At 34.6% G+C, this 7,793-nt stretch overlaps 1 pseudogene; it reads left to right on the forward strand.

Annotated features, from left to right (window-relative positions):
* Positions 1 to 5,397, forward strand: part of LOC106458799 — a 12,307-nt pseudogene extending 6,910 nt beyond the window's left edge.
* The last annotated feature ends 2,396 nt before the right edge of the window (positions 5,398 to 7,793 follow it).

Genomic DNA, 7,793 nt, shown 5'->3' on the forward strand with positions numbered 1-7,793 from the left:
AAGTACTGATTATGGGTAAAAAGTACTAAATGCAAGTAAAGAAAGTAATAAGTACTGATTATGGGTAAAAAGTACTAAATGCAAGTAAAGAAAGTAATAAGTACTGATTATGGTTAAAAAGTACTAAATGCAAGTAAAGAAAGTAATAAGTACTGATTATGGTTAAAAAGTACTAAATTAAAGTTTGTTGAACATGTACTGATGATGGTTAAACACCTACTGAAAGTTGCTTTACAAGCATTTGAGTTAACAAGTACTTAAGATCTAAGCAATCTTTAAAATGATTTAATAACCACTAATGTTGGGTTTGAAAGTATTAAAGATGTGTAAACAACTTTTAATTGTGGATTAGGTATTAAAAAGTGGTGAACAAGTGTTAACATTAAGTGATTGGAATTATTATATGACAAGGAAGGGATAAATTACTTATTTTTGTAATTATATGACAGCCTTTTTGTGTTGAGAAGTTTACATTGTAGTTGCTTCAATTCCCACACTTAAAATAAGTAGGGCAAAATCAGAGTTTTCTGTATTATATCTATGACAGGGTACAACTGTGTATCCTTGAAAGTCAGGTGACCATTGACGTGATTTTTGGGATCCACTGTCCAGAAACGCTCATTTCATACTACGTGCTTAGTTGCCTAGTAAATGAGCCGCTGAGGTAATATGGCCCTCTCCTCCATCAGCACAACCAAGCGTCTACCTAGAACATCTCACATGTTTTTTAAATGGATTCAAGTCTGTTGAACATGCTGATCTGTCCGTTAATTCACAGCATATTTTTTCAGGAATTTGCCAAGCAGTTTATTACGGCGGCAATGTGTGTTATCATCCATTAGCAGAAAGTTCTATTCAACTGCGTATGGGAACACTGAGGATTGAAAGACTCCATCTTTCTGTTGTCTAAATATTTACAGTAACATACCCTAGCATATAAAACCTCAAACCTGTATGGCACCACTGCAATATGCACGTCTTTACTTCATGAACTTGGGGCTGCGTCTGGTACCTGTCTCGCATCTGATTGAAAGTTGAAGCATATTCATCTGTGAATGAGGTATTCGCCAACACGTTGTTTCATCAATACACATGTTCTTGACGCTATTAAAGATTTTTTTATTTGTGTGTGTGATGAGATAGAGGAATCACACCATTGTTTGATATAAATACCAACATTATATGTAATTTGGTTCTAACTATTAGTATGCTCATCCATTGTTCATTTGCTGCTCTGAACTGTTTCTTCAGTCGAGGAACTGATGCTCACTGGTTGTTTCGAACCCACATTGTTAAATGGTAGTCGTCTTGTGGGATTCTTGACATTGGTCTACCTTTCCAGTTATATCGGTGGTCTGAAAGCAAGTCCACATCCTGCTAATAACACTTTGTGAAACTTGTAATGAATTGTTGTATTTAACCAGTTTCTAGGATCCCACAAACATTATGAAAATGTTCAAATATATTTCATCGTTCAAACTGTTGAGAACAGTTTTTTTTTTACATTTCTAAACAACCGAAATGTACAATTCAAATCACATGACAGACTACCCGACACTTTTGTTGCGCGGCAAAAACTCGTGGGAGTAAGTGATATTATAAACAATAATATTTGTGGCTTGTCACAGTTACGATGTAGAAAACTCGGATTCACCCTTAATTATTTTGAGCAATGTATGTTACTAAAGTTTGACACAAGTTTCTTTAAAAACGTGTTTATGTTTACTCAAACTCAATAATTTAATTTATCGTGACCCTTTAAGTATTTAAGGGAGCACCGGAGCTTGTTTATTTCGTGAGAGTAACTATTATGCCTTTGTCAAAGCAGTGGGCATGACACACACATGCACCCGTTTACCACCCTGAAGTCTAGCCGACGCTATTAAATATTCAAGCTGGTTCTGAAGCTGCAGGTGTTTTAAGTTGGCTCATATTTCTCTTCGATAGTCACTAAGTGACATAATTAGCGTTGTGGGTGGTCTGCTTCACTTGACTTGTATATATATATATATGTGTGTGTGCGTGTGTCAGATTGTGAAGAAACAAGCTGCGGACGTTGGATACGTAGGTGTGTTATCAGAGTGACGTGAAATCCCACCTGAATTAAAGTAGGCCGAGAATTAATGGTGGGTGCTTTTAACCAGCTGCTGTCTACCGGTTCAACATTAAATGAGATATACTTTGTGTAGTTATGCGCGAATATTCGAATCAAAGATGTCTTCACAAGGAATAAAGCCATGACCGAACAGATCAGTAAATGAAAGTACGCGAAATATATGCAGTATCCTCGATATAAAAGAACCTTCAGTTGTTTTTCCTAAGTTCTGTGTGGTGTATAACAGCAAAACTAATGGAAGATGATCAAAAAGCAGATTCTTATGGCAAGATAAAGTTATTGTTATTTGAGCAGCAGCAGGTATGAATAAAAGCTCTGTTTCACAAGTAGTTCTTCACATCTATCTCACACTTAGTTCCGTCATTAATTACTATTAACATAAGATACCCGCGAAAAGCTGCGAGAGTTGAAAGACCCTCTCATGATTACCAGAGATCTTAATGTACCAATCAAGCTCCTCCATTATCCCCAATTAATGTTATAGCTACCTAAATAGAGGTCTGCATATGAGAACAAACTTCGTTTAATTAAAGCTCCCTCTTATACCTGAGCACGTGTACTAAGTTTGGCCCTGTTAACTTATGAGAGGAGGTATGGACACCCATGGGATTCCAGGAGACCCCAGAAACATAGAATGTGATGGCAAATTCGGGTTCAGCAATAAACTTACTCTTAGATCCCAATTATGTCTGGGCGACTTTCTTGGCGCGTTTTAACCCTATTGATACCCGCATTGGTAGAGGGGTCTACGCCATATAGGTAAAGCCACCCCGAGTCCGCCTGTCTAGTGTGGTTCTGCTAGCTTCAAAACTGTGGGAGGAGTTAGCTGGACAAAGATACATAAAAAAAAAAACTACAAGCTGAAGTAATATAGGATATAGCCAAGGATGCAACTGAAAACGTTAATATATTGGCCACTATATATTAAATGGGTTATTTTAGTGTTTAGGGTGGTTTTTTTTGTGTTACAAACCAGTAAAGAACTTTAAATGAATTATTTTATTTGTGTCTGTAGCTGAAACATAAAGGATGGTAAAAATACGTGTAACTTGTGTACTCCTTCAAGAATGGAAATACTGGGCCATTAAAGATTAATCATAGAATTTCTGTAGTAAATATGTCGTAGAGAGATACACATTGCTATATTCATAAACAAAGTTCATCACTATATAACTAGATTTTGGGGCCTATTGGTTAGGGCGCCCGACTTGCAATCTGCGGGTTCGAATTCCTTCACTGAACAACCTCGACCTTTTAGCCGTGAGAGTGTTGTAGTGTAAGAGTCAATCCCACTTTTCGTTGGTAAAGAATGAACTAAGAGTTGACGGTAGGTGGTGATGACTGGCTGCCTTTCCTTTTGTCTATCACTTCTAAATTAGGGACGGCTAGCGCAGGTACCCCGCGAGTAGCTTTGCGCAAAAATTAAACAAACTAGATTTTTAAGGACCGTTCCCTTAGTAACTGTATGGTACACATAAAATAGCAGCACTTTTGTTTATACAAGAGGTTGATCACTGTACAGCTAGAAATGTATTTATATCACCATTATAGAGTATATATACAGAAATACGTATTGTTACTGATACAAAAAGTGAATCATTATACCACTGGATATTTAACCATTGTTTCTGTACGGTCGTTTGGAAATGTGAGGTGTGATATCTGTTACCATGTGTTGACAGATTAGTTTGTGTACAATTTGACCTTTAGTCGTTCGAGTGTTTCTCACAAACCAACATGTACTTCATTCAAGCATACATATATTAAAAACATTGTAATCACTGAAGTTAAAAAACAAAACAACACGAGTACTTATTTACCTTTATACAATCTGATAAGCTTTAAGTGGCACATTTAACTTAGTTGTATGTCTGTAGAGTAATGTTTCTTAGGATATTACTTGAGTTTTATCTCTTGTAATCAAGTCCAGATGTATTCCTAATCTGCAGGAAGCCATGCTACGTTAAGCTTTATCGTTTAAAAAAAACATTGGAATATGTCTTATTCAAAACTGTGCATAATATTTCAACGTCCTATACGCATTCCAGAAGTTACAGTGTAAGCTAGGGGGATATTTTCGTCAGTTATTTGCTTTTCTAAATAATGTAAGAAACTTTTTATTATTATTATGTCATCCTACTTTCTGCCATTGCGGCTTCATCTGGGCCTGCACAAAAACCTCGTGGTCTTGCCATCTGTACCATACGTACTGTTTGATCACTGTTGTTTTCTTTACGTCGTATAGTTGCATCTGTATCATTCATTCTACCTGCTACGTAGGTGGCTTGTTCATCTCGTAGTCCTGCGTATATATATCACAAGTTCTCTTTGTACACAGCTGACTTCTTCATCTAGTGGACTTACACATGTATTACATATCTTGTCTGGTACACAGTTTTTGTACAAACTGATAAAGCAGATGCTTTTAAAAATGTCTTGTAGGTATTGCTATCATTAGCATGGGTCTGGTTTAAACATTTGTAATATAAGGTATTGCTATCATTAGCATGGGTCTGGTTTAAACATTTGTAATATAAGGTATTGCTATCGTTAGCATGGGTCTGGTTTAAACATTTATAATATAAGGTATTACTATAGTTAGCATGGGTCTGGTTTAAACATTTGTAATATAAGGTATTACTATAGTTAGCATGGGTCTGGTTTAAACATTTTTAATATAAGGTATTACTATAGTTAGCATGGGTCTGGTTTAAACATTTGTAATATAAGGTATTACTATAGTTAGCATGGGTCTGGTTTAAACATTTGTAATATAAGGTATTGCTATAGTTAACATGGGTCTGGTTTAAACATTTGTAATATAAGGTATTGCTATCGTTAGCATGGGTCTGGTTTAAACATTTGTAATATAAGGTATTGCTATCGTTAGCATTGGTCTGGTTTAAACATTTTTAATATAAGGTATTACTATAGTTAGCATGGGTCTGGTTTAAACATTTGTAATATAAGGTATTATTATAGTTAGCATGGGTCTGGTTTAAACATTTATAATATAAGGTATTGCTATAGTTAGCATGGGTATGGTTTAAACATTTTTAATATAAGGTATTACTATAGTTAGCATGGGTCTGGTTTAAACATTTGTAATATAAGGTATTACTATAGTTAGCATGGGTCTGGTATAAACATTTTTAATATAAGGTATTACTATAGTTAGCATGGGTCTGGTTTAAACATTTGTAATATAAGGTATTACTATAGTTAGCATGGGTCTGGTTTAAACATTTTTAATATAAGGTATTACTATAGTTAGCATGTGTCTGGTTTAAACATTTGTAATATAAGATACTATTGTTTTCCCGCTGTTTATTACTTAATTTTAACAATTGACTCTCGATCACACTAAATATAAACCAACACGGATTTCCTCAACGTCAACGAAGCTGAATCAAGTCCCGTCATAAGCATTCCTTCATTAAGTTTCTTTACCACGTGAATTTGTAGCTGTATCATAATTTAACCTGAAAAACATGTTTTCTTCATTATGTGTATCTGTGACTGCATTACATATTCTGTATGGTACACGGGTAGTTTTTTTCACATTGTAGTACTGCACTTATATCACACATTTTGTTTGTACACAGGTGGCTTCTCCACACCGTGTACCTGCATCTGTATTACACATTATTTCTAGTACTGTAATGTGACTTCTTTATTAAGTTTCTAACACTGCTCATTAGTTGTTAGAAACGTTAACTGTGTCCTGATTTTACTAAGTTTTCAAGCTTTCTAATGCACCCTGTTCTATCACAGTTTACAGCCGAACATAGTTTATTATAATTAAAGAAAGGTATATTGTGTTCAGATTTTGGCTTTGTAGCAGAACGATAACTTTTTTTATTGCCGCAGAGTACTCGCTTTCTTACGTATGGAAAAAACAACATCGAAACCTGTCGGTCGACATTGTTAAACAATGATTAACCTTATTTGAGAATGATACTATTAACTTGTACCTTTTTTTTTTTTACTTTGAGAGAGAGAGAGAGAAAAAAGTCCTTTGTAACACGTTGTTCGACCAAACTCCACGAATTACAAAACCATGACCGTGAACATCAGGCTTAACACCTGTTAACTGACGCGGGCCAATTAAGTATATATGGAACGTAAAAACACGAATTTATTACTTTCATGTATTAAAATCAAAACGTTTCCAAAATGGTACGATTTATATTCGGAAAGTCCATTAATAAATAATATAATATGCTCAATATCGATTGACTATGCTCATATTAAACAATAATTGCTTCTGGTCATAGGTATAATAGTATGGGCATGCAAATGTTAACTATAATTGCATCTGGTTCTACGTATATTAGTATGAGCATGTATTTTTTAAATAATAATTGCGTATGGCTGTAGGTATATTATTGTGGGCCTGGACATGGTTAGACAAAAATGTTAGCAGGATGTAAACAATTCTTGATTAATTATTTTCTTAGAGATGCAGATTGTTTGTTTGTAATTAAGCACATATCTACTCAATGGGCTATCCGTGCTTTGCCCACCACGTGTATTGAAACACGGTTTGTAGCGTTGTAAGTCCACGGATATATCGCTGCGCCACTGGAGTCCAGAGATCCAGACATACATTAACCGTGCTTATAAAAACAGCTGATACTTCACAATAAACTGACCTCTAAGATAAAAACAACAACATTGTAATCTTTGTTTTTGATTAAAAACATTTCATACTAGAAATAATATCTGCTCTCGGCTGGAAATAACTGAACAATGAAGATAGTAAAGTCCTTTGAAAGTTGTATTTGGACTTTGCGCATAAGGCTCACTTTGCAACTTTGCGCTTAAATAAAAACAAATTGTTTGTTAAAAAATAGAAAAATTACGAATATTTGAATTGGAGACGTAATATTTTAACATTTCGTTTAGATAATAACATTATGTAAAAATTATACGTATTTCAAATTTACTATAATATACCTGGATTGCATGTTTTTGCTTTGCGGATCAGAGGTCTGAGGTTCAAGAGACAATGCCGACGAATACATTATGCATCATTAGCTTTGGGTGCGTTATAAAAGTAGCAGTCAATTCTGTTAATCTTGAGGCGGCGGTCTGTTGGCTGATTATTCGTCTTCTGATCAGTAGTTTAAAATTATGCATAGCCAATCTGAACTTTAGGAGTTTAGTTCTGGTGCGCCATTCTGTATGCCATTCAGGTTGAAAACTGTAGTTTTTTAATGACCGTTTAATTTCTATAATTACAAAAACTGTACTTTTAGAGCTTTTTAATTAATTTCAAGACAGTTGGTGTAGTCGTAACTTTCGACTTGCAATCAAAATAATTTTTCTCGATTTCAATTAATTTTTTTGCTATCATTATAAAGTTGTTTTTATAATAAAATGAGATGAATCCAAACTTCATGTATTGCTAACATCCAGTAAAAGTTTTTATACTTTTCTGAAATGAATTTTTAATTTTTTATATCCTTCAGTGGCTCAACAATAAACAAGCATACAATTTTTTACGCAAGTGCTTTAAATGTGACAACAGATTTTTAAAAGTTACAATTTCATCAAAGCATATCCCTTGTGGTCTTAAAGTGATTTTCAAACAATAGGTAAGGATACTGAAGACGGTATAATGAGCCCCCCAGTGACACAGCGGTATGTCTGCGGACTTACAATGCTAGACACC

Source organism: Limulus polyphemus, unplaced genomic scaffold (genome assembly GCF_000517525.1).
Source record: "Limulus polyphemus unplaced genomic scaffold, Limulus_polyphemus-2.1.2 Scaffold517, whole genome shotgun sequence".
In the NCBI taxonomy this organism is placed as follows: domain Eukaryota; kingdom Metazoa; phylum Arthropoda; class Merostomata; order Xiphosura; family Limulidae; genus Limulus; species Limulus polyphemus.